Here is a 19,620-nt window from a genome sequence, read left to right on the forward strand (position 1 = left end):
ACCGAACTCCAACTCTTGAGTCCATGCCGGCCAAAGACGCTCATACATTTTCGTTCCTGCTAGAGCTCGATTTTCACTAAGCTCTTGTCTTGTTTGAATTCAAAACACAATTTTGAATTAATTAGGAAATAACAGCCTTTCTCTAAGGATTATCTCAAAATAATCTTGAAATAGGTACAATTTCTTCTGGTTTCTTTCCATTAAACGTTGGTTCTCTAGCTTATTCCCATGTAAATCTACTTATGTGCAATGGCGTAATACTCAATCAGAGAATCTCTGTAGAGCTGTGAACTCTCTTTTGAAATAGCCAGGTCCTGTTCACGTAATTAAGACAGGAAGTCGCCATTTTCTTTAATATGTTTCAAGTTTAGCTTTCTGCTTTCCAGATACTTGAATCGTGTTGGTACATCAAGTGACTTTAATTATTAAAAACTTCTGAGAACACCGTAGGCAGCTACTTCTCAACCACACATATACTTTACTAACTGGCAATACCGTATACAATATCAATGGCGTCACTGAAGCCCGTACTTTAGAATCGCAATACGGCGAGAGCAAAAGGACGTGTAAACAGCTGTTTATTCCCTGAAAACAGTCGTAAGAAAAGGGGATAAACTGATATAACAACGTTGACTTTAGAGTTTTGACATTATGATCAATACGTGTGTTGGCCGTAATATTTCATATAGTGGACTGATAATACAAGAAAAGAAACACGTCTCAGTGCAAGCATAAGTAGAAACACCTTAGGTATATTTATTTTGGTTCTGTACCTAAGCTTCAGTGATTACGTTATAGTTTGTCTCATCTCAAATAACGACAGTGTTTTAATAGTTTATGTAGCCTTTAAAGGGTTTTAAAAATCTAGGATTAACCGCTTCGTAGCTTAATGTGTTTCTAACCGATTTTGATCACCTTCGGCTTTTCTTCGAATAGGATGCTCGTTATGAAAGTGTTCCTCTAAGTAGAACGTGCCTTTTCTCGTTGATAACAAGATTCTTTATTCATTTGAGTGTTCTTACGGAAACAACAAGCTGCTTTAGACGTGTGTTTATGTAACTTAATTTTCTTCTCATAACACGATTCTACAGTGTATACGTTAAACTCAACTCGTACGCAAATATTTTATCAACTGCAGAGTTTGTTTAGACCACTACATAAAGCTAATAAGGTCATTTCGTTTCAGAAAATCGTAGTAGTACCATGCACAAACTTCCTGACGCCGCCTCAACACACATCAGGCTTCAGTAAAATATGCGCCTTTGCCAGCCTAATAAGCCTAATGTATGTCTATGCTCGCAACGGATGTTTCAGAGATGTTACGAAAGTTCGTTAATCTGTCATTGTGTACCGAGGTGACATAAATTTCATATTAAGACTCCCTCTCTTTTAAAAATCAAATCGTTCAGAAAAATATGAATTACCAGTATTCTGTAAGACTTTTAGCCATTAATCATTATACTTTAACAACCCTTAAGCAGCTTTTTTATATAACTGAATACTACACACTATTCTTCTTGAAATACTGCTTTAAGTATTACAATTACGACTATGAAAACTTTCTATAATGACTTTTATCAGATGGCTATTCATCATAAAATCTGTATTTTCCCACAGTTTCCGCTGAAGATAAGAAACTCCCCATAAAGCTAAACAAATGTACATAAAATGCTTTTCTCCTTCGAGTAATGCTCAGTAATTATCAGTTTCCTCAAGGCTGCCTTCCGTCCCAGAACTCGCACAAAACAGATTGGAATTCACCTGAAACATTACTCAAAATTCTAATGAGACCGCAACTCGTACTCAGTGCACCTATTCACAGCATGAAAATCCAAATCATGAAGCGGACGTCACTCAATTACCTTAAGCCTAGTTTACACGACGACACTAGGTTCCAGGCAACTGCGTTACCGGCCACCGCGCATGCGCGCCGCTCGTTTGCGCAACTCGTTGGTGAAACTGAACACTTTCGGCGTGTTCCAACTTTGGCGACACTAGTTGCATAAGTTTTGAGGTTGTGTGTGTTCGTAGAGTGTAGACAAACTGAAATATGAAGTGGGGAACTGAGAATATTGTTCGCTTTTTGGATATCTGTGCTTTGATAGGTGTTTGTGGGATTTCAGTGATGCTAATTACCAAAATAAGCAACATATTGCTGCCGCTGAGACCGTCATGTGCGATCATAACATAGATCGTTTGACAATATCTTAGCTGTAGGCCAAATTTATTGAGTTAGGATCACATATGCAACTGAATTAAGAAAAATACAAGCAAGTGTAATTCTAGCTGCGGTAATGCTCTCATCTACAAGACTAAAGTCCCATCTGTTGAGTTGGCCAGCTCTTTGTTAAGGAATATTGTTGACAGGAGGGAAGGCTATACAAATTCAAGAAGCTGCATTCTTTATTCAGTATTCATCTACTTAAAACGTCGCTGCAGCGCTTTCCATTCACATATGTTAGAATTTTCAAAAATTGCCACTGTACAGATCTATCTTCTTAATACGGATGCCTTCGAATAATTACTGTTTCTAATGTTAATAATTATTACTGTTAATGTTAATAAGTATTCGTGTTAATGAAATAGCGTCATCATCAACTAAAACCGTGTCTTATAGCATGCCGAGTGTTCTCGATTGTAATGCACGCAATATGATACGTAGATTTCAGTTCTGGTGACAGTACTTCATGAATTACTGTACCTTTATTCCTTATCGCATAATTAACTCTATTTAGAACAAATTATAAATTATTTCAGTAGTGATGCTGAGCAACCGAGCTGACGTCTTTTCCTCATTCAGTCACGAATCTAAACACTTTTCTTTTTTTTTTCTTAAGCAGCGAGTCCACGGCGTGCAACTCATTCCACGCAACGAGTGGCGCAACACAGTGTCATCGTGTAAACTAGGCCTTCGAGTGCTCTGAGCAGATCTCCCCTACTAAAAAATCGAATTATATATCGATCTGCTCTCCGGTACCATAACATGTAAAGGAAAAATCAATATTGGCTCCTCCACTAGCAGTCAACTGCGTTCTACATTAAAAAGTCTAGCCCGTAGCTCAGTGTCACACTCGCCAGGACTCCCACACGTCTTTAGCCACCGCGAACAAGATCATGACCATTAACAACGGCCTCCTGTACGTCATTTATCTTCAGAATTGCGGAATGACCTGCAGAGAACTACTGAATGGTGCACTCTCTGGCAGCTGACCCTTAACGTAAATAAATGTAACCTGTTACGTATACATTGGAAAAGAAATCCACTACTGCACAACTACAATTGAAGACCGATGATACACCTCAAGTCAGAACTAAATAGGGATAGGCTGTGGGTATGATATTCGATCTGCATATAACTGCCATAAACAGTATCTACCGTAAAATATCTGTGAGTAACCATCCAGAACGCTCATAACAGAAATGACCACATAAAACAGATAGTAGGAAAATCAGATTCATAGGAAGAGTCTTAAAGAAATGTAACTCATCCACCAAGGAAGTTATCTTAAAAGACGCTTATTTGACAGATTCTTGAGTACTTTTCATTAATCTGTTAATCTTACCAGGTAGAACTGATGGAAGAGAGAGGGAAGATCCAACGACGAGCGGCTTGTTTCGTCGCAACATCTTTTAGTCCGTGTGAGAGAGTTACGGAGATGTTCAACAGACTACAGTGGCAGACGCTACAAGAGAGGCGTTGTGTTTCTCGGAGACGTTTGATATTGAAATTGAGAGAAGTTTTTGTATGTCCATCCTTGTTCTTGAGTCACAGTGCAACAGTTAACTACCGAGCTGGAAGTTGGTAGTTGATGGCTGCAGACACAAATCGCACTTACATTCTACGGAAACCATTTTATAGATCTTGGCCACTGATGGGATCGTGTATACGATTGAATTCTTCCCTTCAGTGTCAGATAAGACGAAGATGGTGAACTGAAGTCTGCTTTTGATGTCCGCCTTGCTTCATTCGTCACCGGTTATTTTGCTGCCTAGGTAGCAAAATTCCTTGCGACCATCAATCCTGGTGGCTCTATCTGTGCATAAATTTGTTTCAACTTTTTACATTCAATAATTCAATTCAATAAATACTCTCCGCTCGGGACACTAACTTGGCCACAGAAAAGCAATATTTTCGCAATGAAACACAGTGCATAGCACGAACAATAATTACTAAACACGACGAATTCTTCGAAATATTGCAAGAATAGGTAAATAACAACAAACAGTTCAAATATTTTGTCCATCTGTTGTTCTTGAGGAATTGGGCACGAGAATTACACAAATAAATTAAAACTCCCAACACAATCCTAAAACAAATCGGTATAAAATATCGTTCTAAGTGACATCAAAAGGCCACAGTAGCAAGGACTTGTCACAATATATGGCCTCTTGACCCACAAAATCACAGTTAAAGTGCAGAATCAGTATCATCTTTCAATCAGAACAAAATAGTACAAACAGTAAAATCTGCCTTCATTCCTCAGGCCTTAATATAGGGCATTTATTCATTTACAATAAAATCTATCTCTCTCCCTACAAACTAGTCTCTCTACCAACTACCTGCCACTACTAGTGCTAATGTAAAAGAGCTAGAATTCTATGCTAAAATATCAGTAAGGCACACAGATCGCAGTAAGAGATATAATATTCGTACATAGAGTACTCTACTCACGGCCCTGCCCCACCATACGTGCCTGCTGTGAACCGTTCAACTGAAGGCACCATGCTATTTCTGGTCACTGAACGCTGTACTTAGCTCGCACAAGTCTGGCTTTGACCAGCCGACAGAAAATCGCTACAGACCGCGAAGCACACTTCTAGTGCTCCTTTCTCTTTTAGTAAGTGAAACCCTTGTCCGCATATCTTCCTGAGGCCGCGTCCTCTCTCACCACCGAGAAAAAGACACCGACCGTCCTGCTGGCCGCTTGTCTCCAAGCCGCTCGCCCACTCCCCGTGTTGACCTTTAGTGACTCCCGTACCGCAGCTCCACGGCCCATCAGCTTACAGCTGACTTACCTGGCTGTTGGCTACCGCTGTAACTACTGACTGTTTCCATCGCTGCGTCCTTGCATCTCCAACTGCGACCCACTGCGACAACTTAAGCCTGCCACATCCCATGCAAAATAGCTGGACAAGTGCCCTGTACCACGCCTGTTCCAGCCAACAGACTCGTTCACCGTCAGCATCTCGGCTCCCAGTGGAAGCTGAAGTTGTCACTGCTAAAACTTCCAGCCCACTGCCCACAGCTCCGGGCGCAGTCCACTTCCACCATTATACAGGAGCTACATCTACATCTACATGATTACTCTGCTATTCACAATTAAGTGCCTGGCAGAGGGTTCAATGAACCACTTTCAAGCTGTCTCTCTACCGTTCCACTCTCGAACGAGAACTTAAATTTTTCCGTGCGAGCCCTGATTTCTCTTATTTTATCGTGATTATCGTTTCTCCATATGTAGGTGGGTGCCAACAGAATGTTTTTGCAATCGGAGGAAATAACTGGTGATTGAAATGTCATGAGAAGATCCCGTCGCAACGAAAAACGCCTTTGTTTTAACGATTGCCACTCCGATTCACGTACCATGTCTGTGACACTATCTGCCATATTTCGCGATAATACACAACGAGCAGCCCTTCTTTGTACTTTTTAGATGTCATCCGTCAGTCCCACCCGATGCGGATCGCACACCGCACAGCAATACTCCAGAAAAGGGCGGACAAGCAGCCCCTCTTTGTACTTTTTAGATGTCATCCGTCAGTCCCACCCGATGCGGATCGCACACCGCACAGCAATACTCCAGAAAAGGGCGGACAAGCCTGGTGTAGGCAGTCTCTTTAGTAGACTTGTTGCACCTTGTAAGTGTTTTGCCAATGAATCGCAGTCTTTGGTTTGCTCTACCCACAATATTATCTATGTGATCGTTCCAATTTAGGTTGTTTGTAATTGAAATCCCTAAGTATTTAGTTGAATTTACAGGCTTCAGATTTGTGTGACTTATCGCTTAATCGAAATTTAGCTGATTTCTTTTAGTACTCATGTGAAAACGTGCACACTCTTCCTTATTCAGGGTCAATTGCCACTTTTCGCACCGAACAGATATCTTATCTAAATCATTTTGCAAGTCGTTTTCATCATCTGAAGACTTTACAAGATGGTAAATGGTAGCATCATCTGCAAACAATCTATGACGGCTACTCAGATTGTCTCCTATGTCGTTAATATAGATCAGGAACAATAGAGGGGCTATAACACTTCCCTGGGGAACGCTCGATATTACTTCTGTTTTACTCGATGACTTTACGTCTGTTACTACGAACTGTGGCCTTCCTGACAGGAAATCACGAATCCAGTCGCACAACTGAGGCGATACTCCGTAGGCACGCAGTTTGGTGAGAAGACGCTTTTGAGGAACGGTGTCGAAAGCCTTCTGGAAATCTAAAAATATGGAATCAATTTGACTCCCCTATCGATAGCACTTATTACTTCATGAGTATAAAAAGCTGTGTTTCACAAGAACGATATTGTCTGAAACATTACTGACTATGTGTCAATAAATCGTTTACTTCGAGGTACTTCATAATCTTCGAATACAGTGTATGTTCTAAAACCCTACTGCAAATCGACGATGGTGACATAGGCCTGTAATTCAGCAGATCACTCCCACTTCCCTTTTTGGGTATTGGTGTGACTTGAGCAATTTTCCAGTCTTTAGGTATGGATCTTTCTGTGAGTGAGTGAGTGGTTGTATATAATTGCTAAATATGGAGCTATTTTATCGGCATACTCTGAGAGGAACATGACTGGTATACAATCTGGACCGGAGGCCTTGCCTTTGTTAAGTGATTTAAGCTGCTTTGTTACACCGAGGATATCTGCTTCTATGTTTCTCATCTTGGCAGTTGTTTTTTATTGGAATTCAGGAATATTTACTTCGTCTTCTTTGGTGAAGAAGTTTCGGAAAACCGTGTTTAATAACTCTGCTTTAGTGACACTGTCATCGGTGACTTCATCGTTGTTATTGCGCAGTGAAGGTATTGATTGCGTCTTGCCTCTAGTGTGCTCTATGTATGACCAGAATCTCTTTGGGTTTTCTGCCTGATTTCGAGACAGAATCTCGTTGTGGAAACTATTAAAAGCATCTCGCATTGAAGTACGCGCCATATATCGAACTTCTGTAAAACTTTGCCAATCTTAGGGATTTTGCGTTCTTTTAAATTTGGCACGCTTTTTTCGTTGCTTCTGCAACAACGATCTGACCCGTTTTGTGTACCATGGGGGTTCAGTACCATCACTTATTAATTTCTGTGATATATATATCTCTCAATTGCTGTCAATACTATCTCTCTGAAAACATTCCACATCTTTTCTACATTTACATGATCAGATCGGAAGGAATGAAGACTGTCTCTTTAAAAGGCGTTAAGAGCATTTTTATCAGCTTTTTAAAATAGATATACTTTGCATTTCTTTATGATGGTCATAGGTGTTACGGTATTCAGCCTAGGAGCAACTGCCTTGTGGTCGCTAATCCCTGTATTCGTCACAATACTCACTATTTTTCCAGGTTTATTTTTTGCTAAAAGATCAAGTATGCTTTCGCAACCATTTACGCTTCTAGTGAGCTCATGAACTAATTGTTCAAAATAATTTTCTGAGAAAGCATTCAGTACAATTTCGGATGACGTTTTATGCCTGCCGCCGGCTTTAAACGTATAATTTTTCCAGCATATCAAGGGTAGATTGAAGTCACCACCGACTATAATTGTATGAGTAGGTTACTTGTTTGAAATGAGACTCAAGTTTTCTTTGAACTGTTCAGCAACGATATCTTCTGAGTTGGGGCGCCGGTAAAACGATCAAATTAGTAGTTTAGTCTGATTGTCAGATATAATCTCTACCCATACTATTTCACACGAACTATCTACTTCAATTTCGCTACCAGGCAAACTACCTCTGACAGCAATAAATACTCCACCACCAACTGTATTTAATCTATCATTTATTAATACTGTTAGATCGTTTGAAAAAATTTCGGCTGAACTTATTTCCGGCTTTAGCGAGCTCTCTGTACCTACAACTATTTGAGCTTCAGTGCTTTATATTAGCGCTTGGTGCTCTGGTTCTTTCCCAACACAGCTACGGCAATTTACAACTACAACACCAATCCTTTCTACAACTATCTTACTCTGTTTTGCCTACTCACTTTTAGATGGACGTCCCTTCTGTGGTTCCCTGAGACCCTCTGACTAAAAAACCTCTCAGTCACTTCCACACAGCCCACGCTACTGGTGTAGCCGCCTCCTATGTGTAGTGGACTCCTGGCCTATTAAGAGGAACCCGGAAACCCACCAACCAATGGCGCAAGTCAAGGAATCTGCAGCGTACACGGTCAAAGAACCGCCTGAGCCACTGATTCAGACCCTTCACTCGGCTCTGCACCAATGAACCACAGTCGGTTCTATCGACGATGCTGCAGATGGTGAGCTCCGCCTTAATCTCGGAAGCAAGACTGGCAGTCTTTACCATTTGCGCTAGCCGCCTGAAACCAGACAGAATCTGCTCCGATCCAAAGCGACACATGTCATTGGTACCGACATGAGTCACCACCTGCAGTTGGCTGCACCCTGTACTCTTCATGGCATCCAGAATGACTCCCCCCGGAATGCACACGGAGTGCACACTGGTTTCCTTCCACTCCTTGGTAGCTATGTTCCTAAGGGGCCCCATTACACGCCCAACGTTGGATCTCCCAACTACCAGCAAACCCACCCTCTGTGAATTCCCAGACCTTGTGGGCCGAGAAGCTTCCTCTGGAATGGGGTGGACGACTGCCTGGCTCAGAGACATCGTCAGCCAAAGATAACGCCCGAAACCTGTTCGTCAAACGAACTGGGGAGGCCCTACGATCGCCCCCTCGGAAAGTTGTTTGCTGCCTGCCAGACTTTGGAATGATCTCCCACTCGACCACAGGTGAGGGGTCAACCTCAGTGCAGGCAGTACCTGGGGCGGCCACAGCAGTGGACCGAGCGGAGGACATGTGGGACGTGCTCAACGTCCCTCGCATCCCCGCATTCAATGCCCCACAGTGACGCCCCTTGGCAGCAGCCTCAAGCTGTGTGATGGAAGCCAAAGCAGCCTGGAGCTGTGAGCGAAGGGTCGCCAACTCAGCTCGCATCTGTACACATCACTCACAGTTCCTATCAATTACTGCAGTCGCTCCTGTTTGAAGCTCATAAAACTATGCAACAAAGGTACGGTGTACTCGCCTTATTAGCAGCGGTAAATCGAAGTGCTCTCTCACTGACGGTATAACCGACACAGAGCTGTTCTAACCAAACAAAAAAAGTCTGTACGATACGAGGGTGGATGCAATGGTCGATAGCAACGGTGGTACTGTACACTACACTGTTATTCAAATAGCAGGTTGTGCCTAGTAAGCAGTCAAATACGCAAGAAATTACAAAAATGAACTAGTAACTACACAGATAATTGAAAATAAGTCGCTTCTGTTTGAAGCTCGTAAAAATATGTGACAAGCGAACGGTGTACTCGCCTTATTAGTAGCAGGAACTAGCGGTGCGCTCTCGCTGACTGTCTAACCGACATTCGGAAATCCCCGTTACAAGCTTCTAAGACTTGTAGAGGGAAGTGAGTATATAATATTTGGATAGGAACGTATGTTCGAAAATGGGCCGTTTCCATTCGACAGACTCGACAACGCCCCGTGTTGACTATTGGCGAAATGCCGCAGGCTTCCTGCCCGCTCCACTACATCCACGGCATACAGTGGACCAACTCGCTTCGATATCTGGACATAATAGATAAATAAATATGAAATTCTACAAAACTATATTATGTTTAGATTTTTTGGGTTTCTGATTAGGAATCCGATGTTTGAATTACAAAATTCAAAATGGCGGATCCAATTTAGCCTATGAATTTAGCGGATTGGAGTAAAACTTCGAATATAAAGTAATGTGAGGTCGCTGATAACTAATTAGTAGTCGAGATTGCCTTAGTGAAATGTTTTATTCGATATTTTACAGTTTTCAGTCGAAATTATAAATCGTAGTTACATTCATCGTTTGTGTCATTATCGCTTTCAGAATGGTCGCTGTACGGTTGTCCACTAGGTATTCCTGATAGATTTTGTTCTAGAGTTCTATGTACAAATTCTGAATTGTTCTTCAGCACTTCACGAAGAAAAAACAGCATTACTCGGGGAAATTTTAATCCTGTAAAAAATTATTACCAGTTTACGAAAAAAATTGTGATCACAATTACGAATAGCTCCCCAAGAATTTTGCAGAAAACCCTAATGACATTTCTTGCGCAGATAATATCTTATGGGATAATAGCAATAATGAGGGGGCCATTTTTACCTTTGGCACTGCAGCACAGTAGAAAAATGACCGTCCACAGAAAAAATGCAGAATGTGTACGCAATCACATTTGAACTCGTTAAGCAGACTATGTAGAGTCATTTACAAAAATGGAGTCATGCAGGGGAAACTTTGTAGCCAACTGTTTCGGATAGTATCTGTAACACTTTAGTTTTCAGTTGTTATAGGTCATTACGCTGGTGAAAAATATCACAAATAATCCTCTTTGAGTGCTACTCATGTTATTTAATCGATACACCTAGACGGGAACTCTCTCATGTATTAAGCAAGCCACGCAGACAACACTGTATCAGACAGAATCATTCGATTTGGTGGTCTGTCTTTCTGAAACTAACAAACAAATACAATAATTTTTTTATGAACGGGAAACTGAAAAATCTTTTTTTACTATCTTTTCATAGGTGTTCAATATGCCCCCCTTGAGGTGCACGGCATATGTCAATGAAGCATTCAAATTGTTCCCACACTGCAGCGAGCGTGTCTTTGAGTTACAGTTTCCACAGCTGCTGTTATGAGATCTCTCAGTTCATTCATCGTTGTTGGTAACGTAGGTACATAAACAGTCTTTTATAAACCCCCACAAGAAATAATCACACACATTCATATCTGGTGACCTTGGAGGTCATTAATGTAAGGCTGAATCATTTGGTCCAGTGCGACCAATCCATCGTTCAGTAACCCTTCTATTTAAAACTTCTCGCACTTACAGATGCCAGCATGGCGGTGTCCCATCCTGTTGACAAATAAAGTCGTTCGAATCAGTCTCCAACTGTGGGAAAAGAAAGTTCTCAAGCATATCGTCATATGTGCTTCTTGTAACAGTGTTCTTGGCAAATAAAAGTGGACCATACACCTTTTCCCGTGAAACCGCACGAAACACATTAAATTTTGGCGAGTCCCTCTCAAGTTGTACAATTTCATGTCGTTGTTCGGTACCCCACATTCTCACCTAATGACGGTTCACCTTTCCATTTAAATGGAATGTTGCCTCGTCACTAAACACTAAAGGGTGGAAGAAAACTGTTATCCTCCATCTTGTCAATAGCGAAATTACAGAATTCCACACGTTGATGTTTGTCTCCTTCACGAATAGCTTGCAGTAGCTGAATTTTGTATGGTTTCATGTGTAAACATCAATGCAACACATGCCAGACGGACATCGGGGGTAAGGTGAGCTGTCGAGCTTCACTGCGAACGGATTTTTGCGAACTCCTCGTGAAACTATGGCGGATGCGTTCGACGTCGATGTCTGTCAGACAACCGGGGACGGCTCGGCGATATGCCTTTACACAGAAAACCTGTTTCTTGGAATTGTTCATGCCATCGTCTAATGTTTTGTGCTGTAGGAGGATCCACAGCATAGCTAGTACGGAAGTCATGCTGAACAGCTGTTAATGACACGCACTGCGCAAAACGTAGAGCACAAACGGCTTTCTGTTGGCCCGACACCACTTTCACTAGAACTGAAGTGGGCGCACACTGCTGCTACCTACCAGGGTCCATGTAAAACTCGAGAGTCTGCTCTTTCCAACAGTGCGTTGTTCACGCACATATTTCAAGTAACGGAATAGTTATGATTTTTTTCAATCACATGACTGTTTTTGGTACACCATGTATGTCGTTTTGTAAGAAAGAATAGATGCATTTTGACTCTGCTGCCATTATTAATCAAGACACACAGGAATTAATTAGCATTAGCTTTTAGTGGGTTCTGATACAAATCAATGAGAAAAGCTGACAATTTGTGCCAGGCCGGAATTCGAGGCCACGTCTCCTGCTTACCAGGCAGACGCTCTGACCACTGCGCTGTGTGGACAGAGCAGTCATCGTAACTTCATGAACTATCCCGGCACGCCTCCTATCAAACTCAAATTCTCACACACTACAGATGTAATGCCACTTGCCCATTATCCTCATTACTCGCAGCATTTCGCTAGTTCCTGCAAGTGTTAGAGCATGCTGTGTATCTGCATTGAAGTGGTCGTTTGGTCGACCTCACTTTCATTATCGACATTTGGTGTCTTATTTTGATCTTGCAGCCATTATGAATCAAGTACAAAATGGAGTTACTGACATTATCTGCTAGTGGGCATTGATTTAAATCAATGGGGATAGTTGAAAATTTGTACCAGACCGGAATTCGAACCCAGGTGTCCTGTTTGCTAGGCAGATGCAGATGTCAGAAAGAACAGAACGACATAATTTTATATACAATTACGGTGAGGACGACCAAATGATTACTGCAGTACAGATGCACACCGCGCTCGAGCACTTACTGAAATCGGCGAAATGCTGCGAGTAATGAGGATATTGGGCAAGGGACACTAAGTCCGTAGTGTGTGTATAAGATGAAAATTTCGCTCTGATGGTGCGTGCTAGGGCTGCCCGTGCAGTTGCGATGAGCACTGTGTCCGGATGGCGCAGCAGTCTATTAAACAGGATACCCGTGTTCTAATTCTGGTCTGATACAAATTTTCAACTTTCCCACTCGATTTAAATGAATGCCCACTACCAGATAATGTCATTAATTCCTTTTGTCTTGAATATTTCGTAATCCGATTCACTGTTTACCGTCAACTGTCACGTCACGTAATATACGACTTGAGACTGGAATGACACCTCGGCGTTGGGCAAGTACAGACCAGTCCAGTAAGACTAAGCGGGACCAAAGTAGGGACGTGCACGTTTTCTTTTATTCTGTCCAGGTTCCGAAGCGAGTTGACCCACTTCGCGGCGGTGACCTCGGGAGATGTTGTTTGTTCAAAGCGGATGAAGCCACGATTTCCGCCGCCTCGTGCCACCCCAGCTCACCTCGGAGACGGCGATAGCCGTAGCACAACTCCGCGTCCCTGGCCGCTAGTCATACACCAGTGCCAGGGCAGCACTGCAGGAGCAGGCTGCAGGGAACAAGGGACGAAGAACGATGTGCAGCGAATTTCTAATTCATGGCGCACAAGTAATATGATTCAACGTGCGCATTCCAGCCACAGAATATGTCAGGGGAGCCCGCTAATTATGAAACAGGTTCCACGACGGCCCCGAAACACTCTGAAACCTGCGAAACAAAGAGCAGAGCCCGAAAATTGTATGAATGCTGAATGAGGATTCTTTATTGCAGTAGAAAGCAACTGCTTGACCACAGATAATTTGATGTTGTTAAAATAACGAAAGTTATCTAGTTGCAACAGAGCAGAACGTAGTGGATCCTCAGAGGCCTCTTTTCTTTTGTTTTTGTTTTTTGGGGAGGGGGGGGGGTGAGGGTGGGGACTGGGGGTCAGCAGTCTTCCGACTGGTTTGATGCAACCAGTCACGAATGAATCATCTCTTCTGCCACCCTCTTCATGTCAGAGTAGCACTTGCAACCTACGTCCTCAATTATTTGTTTGATGTATTCCAATCTATGTCTTCTTCTATAGGTTTTTCCCTCTACGGCTCCCTCTAATACTATGGAAGTCACTCCCTGATGTCTTAGCAGATGTCCTATCATCCCGTCCCTCTCCTTCTCAGTGTTTTCCACATATTCCTTTCCTCTCCGATTCTGCGCAGACCCTCCTCATTCCTTACTTTATCAGTCCACCTAATTTTCAGTATTAAATTGTAGCACCACATCTCAACTGCTTAGATTTTCTTCTGTTCCGGCTGTCCCACAATCCATGTTTCACTACCATACAAACCTGTGCTCCAAACGAACATTCTCAGAAATTTCATCTTCAAATTAAGGCCTTTATTTGATACTAGTAGACTTCTAGTGGCCAGAAACTCCCTTTTTGCTAGTGCTAGTCTGCTTTTAATATCCTCCTTGCTCTGACTCTCACTAGTCATTTTCTGCCTAGGTAGCAGGATTCATTAACTTCATCTATTTCGTGATCATAAATCCTGATGTTAAGTTTCTAGCTGTTCTCTTTGCTGCTACTTCACATTACTTTCGTCTTTCATCGATTTACTCTCATTCCATATTCTATACTAATTAGACTGTTCATTCCATTCAGCAGCCCTGTAACACTTCCTCACATTCACTGAGGATAGCAGTATTATAAGCGAATCATAATATTGATATCCTGTCACTTTGAATTTTAACTCCACTCTTAGACCTTTCTTTTATTTCCATCATTGCTTCTTCGATGAATAGTTTGAGGAGTGGGATTCAGATCTACATCCCGGTACAGTAGGAGCGAAAGACTACATCCCTCTCTTATACCCTTTTTAATCAGAGCACTACGTCTTGGTCTTCCACTCTTATTATTCCCTCTTGACCATTGTATCTTATGTATTATCCGTCTCTTCCAGTAACTTAACCTTATTTTCCCCAGAATTTCGAAAGTCTTGCAACATTTGACACCTTCGAATGCTTTTTCCATATCGACAAATCCTATGAATTTGTTTTGATTTTTCCTCACTCGTACTTCCATTATCAACCACCGCGTCAGAAGTGCCTCTCTGGTGCCTTTCTCTTTCCTAAAGCCAAACAGACTGTCATCTCACGTATCTTCAACCTTCTTTTCTGTTCTGATGTGTATTATTCTTCTCAGCAACTTGGATACATGTGCTGCTAAGCTGATCCTGCGATAATTCTCATACTTGTTACCTCTTGCAATCATCGGAATTTTGTGGATGATATTTTTCGGAAATTCTGATGGTATATCGCCTGACACATATATCCTCCACACCAACGTGAATAGTCGGTTTGATGCTGCTTCCCCCAATGATTTTAGACATTCTGATGGAATGTTATCTATACCTTCTGCCTTATTTGGTCGTAAGTCTTTCAAAGCTCTTTTAAATTCCTGCTTCTAATACTGGATCCCCTATCTCTTCTAAATCGACTGCTGTTTCTCTTTCTATCACTTCAGACAATCGTCCCCCTCAAAGGGGCCTTCAGCGTAGTCTTTCCCCCAATCTTCTACCTATCCGCTCTCTCCCCTGCATTTAACACTGGAATTACCAGTGCACTGTTAATGTTACCACCTATGCTTTTAATTTTACTGAGGGTTGTTTTGACTGACTTTTCTATATGCTACGTCAGTCCTACAATCGTTTCTTTTTCCATTTCTTCACTCTTTTCATCCATCCATTCCGCCTTAGCTTCCCCGCATTTCCTATTTATTTCATTCCTGAGCGACTTGTGTTTCTGTATTCCTGTATTTCCCTGAACGTTTTTACTTCCTTCTTTCATCAATCCACTCAAGAATTTCTTCTGTTACCCATTATCTCTCTTTTATATTCTTTGTACCTGTGTTTTTCTTTCCAACGTCTGTGATTGCCCTTTTCGTAGCTGTCCATTCGTCATCTACTAAACTGCCTACTGAGCTATTTACAATCGCAGTACATACAGCGTCAGAGAAATTCAACCGTATCTCTTCATGCCTTTGTATTTGCGTATCCCGTCACTTTACGCAATGATTCTTCCTTTTAAACTTCTGCCTACTGTTCATTACTACTAAATTGTGATCTGAATCTATATTTGCTCCTGGGTACGACTTACAATTCAGTATCTGATTTCGGAAACTCTGCCTCGCCGTGGTGTTTTCTAACTGAAATGTTCCCGCATCCTTGGCCTTTTCCAACCATATTTCCTCCTCTTGAGATTATTGAACAAAGTATTCGCTACTACTAACTGATATTTATTGCGGAACTCAATTAATCTTTCCGTTCTCTCGTTCCTTCTACCAACCCGATAATCTCCCGTAACTGTTCCTTCTGCTCCTTCCTCTACAACCGCTTTCCAGTCCTCCAAGACTATCAAATTTTCAGCTCCCTTTAAGTACTGAATTAACCGTTCAATATCCTCGTATACTTTCTCTATCTCTTCACCTTCTGCTTGCGATGTCGGCATGTGTACCAGAACTATTGTTGTCGTTGTTGGTTTGCTGTCGAATCTGACGAGAACAACCTTATCACTGAACTGTTCACAGTAAGTAAATCTCTGCTCTACATTCCTATTCATAATGAAACCTACTCCCGTTTTACTGACTCCCATTGTATCTGCATTGAGCATTAGCATTTCACTTTTGAGATTTTCAAGCTTCTCTACGATATTAAAACTTCTCACATTCTACGCCCCGACTCGTAGATTGTTACTCTTTCGTTGGTTAGTCAGTCTTTTTCCTCGTGATCACCTCCCCAATGGCAAATGACCCGGAGATCCGAATGGGGTAATCTTTTTCAAATTGAGAGTTCATCCCTACCTTCTGCATCCTCATGCCATTGACCGCTGCTGATTCTTCCGTGCCCTGAACTTCTGTCCACTCCTCCCCCCTCTTTGACAAGGCTTTTGGCAGAATGAGGATGACAGTCTTATTGAAACAAACTCCCTTATTAAAACAAAATATTTGACCATAAAATCGCTGGACGAAATTTTTGTTATTTTTGTTATTTTCGTCTCTTCCAGAAAAATATTCCAACAAATATTATACGAGAACTATAACTTCACATTCGTTCTCCCTAGTTCAGATTGTTATCAGTCGGCAGACTTCATGCCATAGTGATTTATAGATGTTAGTTGCCAAATGTACAGCGTACAAGTAGCCAGTCTTTGCTGCATTGTCGTCTGCTTTGTCGCTGGGTTGCACTGTCGGTGTTTGTGCTTTGCTGTGCAAATTCCATTGCGATTTGTTCGTATATGAGTCATGATGCGTTTTCTGGCCCATCGTGGGTTTTACCTGTCCAGATAGGAAAAGAAATCCTGTTATCAGGAGCACGTGGGAGTTCAAAACACGGGTTTGTGCTACCTGCACTGCGTAGTTACAGTAATGGAGGTGGCGCTTGTTACCCCCGGTAGCCCCCTCCCCAGGCAGCAAGCCCTATCCGCTCTCCCCGCTCCCTGCTAACGAAATGTCAAGCCATGCACTGACGAGCCAAAACATTATGACCACCTGGAATGAGATTTCCACTCTGCAGCGGAGTGTGCGCTGATATGAAACTTCCTGGCAGATTAAAACTGTGTGCCCGACCGAGACTCGAACTCGGGACCTTTGCCTTTCGCGGGCAAGCGCTCTACCATCTGAGCTACCGAAGCACGACTCACGCCCGGTACTCACAGCTTTACTTCTGCCAGTGCCTCGTCTCCTACCTTCCAAACTTTACAGAAGCTCTCCTGCGAACCTTGCAGAACTAGCACTCCTGAAAGAAAGGATATTGCGGAGACATGGCTTAGCCACAGCCTGGGGGATGTTTCCAGAATGAGATTTCCCTCTGCAGCGGAGTGTGCGCTGATATGAAACTTCCTGGCAGATTAAAACTGTGTGCCCGACCGAGACTCGAACTCGGGACCTTTGCCTTTCGCGGGCAAGCGCTCTACCATCTGAGCTACCGAAGCACGACTCACGCCCGCTACTCACAGCTTTACTTCTGCCAGTACCTCGTCTCCTACCTTCCAAACTTTACAGAAGCTCTCCTGCGAACCTTGCTCAGATGGTAGAGCGCTTGCCCGCGAAAGGCAAAGGTCCCGAGTTCGAGTCTCGGTCGGGCACACAGTTTTAATCTGCCAGGAAGTTTCATATCAGCGCACACTCCGCTGCAGAGTGGAAATCTCATTCTGGAAACATCCCCCAGGCTGTGGCTAAGCCATGTCTCCGCAATATCCTTTCTTTCAGGAGTGCTAGTTCTGCAAGGTTCGCAGGAGAGCTTCTGTAAAGTTTGGAAGGTAGGAGACGAGGTACTGGCAGAAGTAAAGCTGTGAGTACCGGGCGTGAGTCGTGCTTCGGTAGCTCAGATGGTAGAGCGCTTGCCCGCGAAAGGCAAAGGTCCCGAGTTCGAGTCTCGGTCGGGCACACAGTTTTAATCTGCCAGGAAGTTTCATTATGACCACCTGCTTAATAGCTCGTTAGGCCGTTTTTCTAACTCAACTATCTTGCGATTCATGTTCGTTGGTAGATTTGTGGAGCTCTGTGGTACCAGGTGTCTAAGCACAAATCATGTAATGCGCTGTAAATAGCAGGTTACTGGTATGTGTATGCCCTGATGGCGCTCATACCGACCCAGATGGGAACCATCGGATTCAAATCAGACGAATCTGGTGGGCAAGACATTAACGTGATTTCACTGCCATGCTCCTCGAACCACTTTAAGACGATTCTGACTTCGAGACATGGACGGTAATGCTGCTGAAAGATCACATCGTCGTCAGGGAAGACATCAAGCACGAAGAATTGCAGGTGGTCCGCAGCTGACCTTGTGTCCTCGATTACTACCACAGGTCCCGTGTAAGCGCAGGGGAACGTCTATCATAGCATAAGACTACTCCCAGCAGAAAGCGTCCGTGGCGCGGTGCATGTTTCGAACAATTCGCCTGGATGACGTGCTTGGGGAGACGACCATCGATCTGGTGACGTTTCAAATTTTTTTCTCTTTTTTTATGTAGTCAGCCTTCTGACTTGTTTGAAGAGATTTGAAGAGCAGCACATGCAACCTACGTCCTCAATTATTTGCTGGAAGTATTCCTTATTTGCTGGAAGTATTCCAGTCACTGCATTCCTCTACCGTGCCCTCTAGAACCGTGGAAGTCTTAACAGATGTCCTTTCATCCTGTCCCTTCTCCTTTTCTCCTTGTCAATGTTTTCCACACATCGTTTCCTTTCAGATTCTGTGCAGAACCTCCACATTTTCACCTTATCAATCCACCTACTTTTCAACATTCGTCTCTTGCACCTCACCTCAAATGCTTCAATTGTCTTCTGTTCCAGTTTTGCTACAGTCCATGTTTCAGTATCACACAACACTCAAATCAAGGCCTATGTCTGATACGAGCACACTTCTCTTGGCTAAGATTGTTCGAAATCCTTTCCTAAAGCCAAACTGATCGCCATCTAACAGCTCCTCAGCTTTTTTTTTTTTAATCCTTCTGCATATTATTCTTATCAGCAACTTGGGGGCATGAGTTGTTAAGCTGAATGTGCGATAAATCTTGCACTTGTAGGCTCTTCCTGTCTTGTAGAAGTCAGATGGTATGACGCCAGACTCAAACATTGTACACACCAACGTGAATAGTCGTTTGTTGCCAATCCCCTCAATGAACTTCGAACAAACGTTATTTATCCCTTCTTCCTTATTTGATCTTAAGTTGTCCAAAGCTCTTTTAAATTCTGGTGCTAGTACTGGATACCCTACCTCCTCCCCTTTCACTCTTGTTTTTCCTTCTATTATGTCATAAGGCTAGTCTTCCCCTCGTAGAGATCTTCAGTGTACTCTTTCCACCTATCCGCTCTCTCCTCTTCATTC

Source organism: Schistocerca piceifrons, chromosome 3 (assembly GCF_021461385.2).
Source record: "Schistocerca piceifrons isolate TAMUIC-IGC-003096 chromosome 3, iqSchPice1.1, whole genome shotgun sequence".
NCBI classification, from domain to species: domain Eukaryota; kingdom Metazoa; phylum Arthropoda; class Insecta; order Orthoptera; family Acrididae; genus Schistocerca; species Schistocerca piceifrons.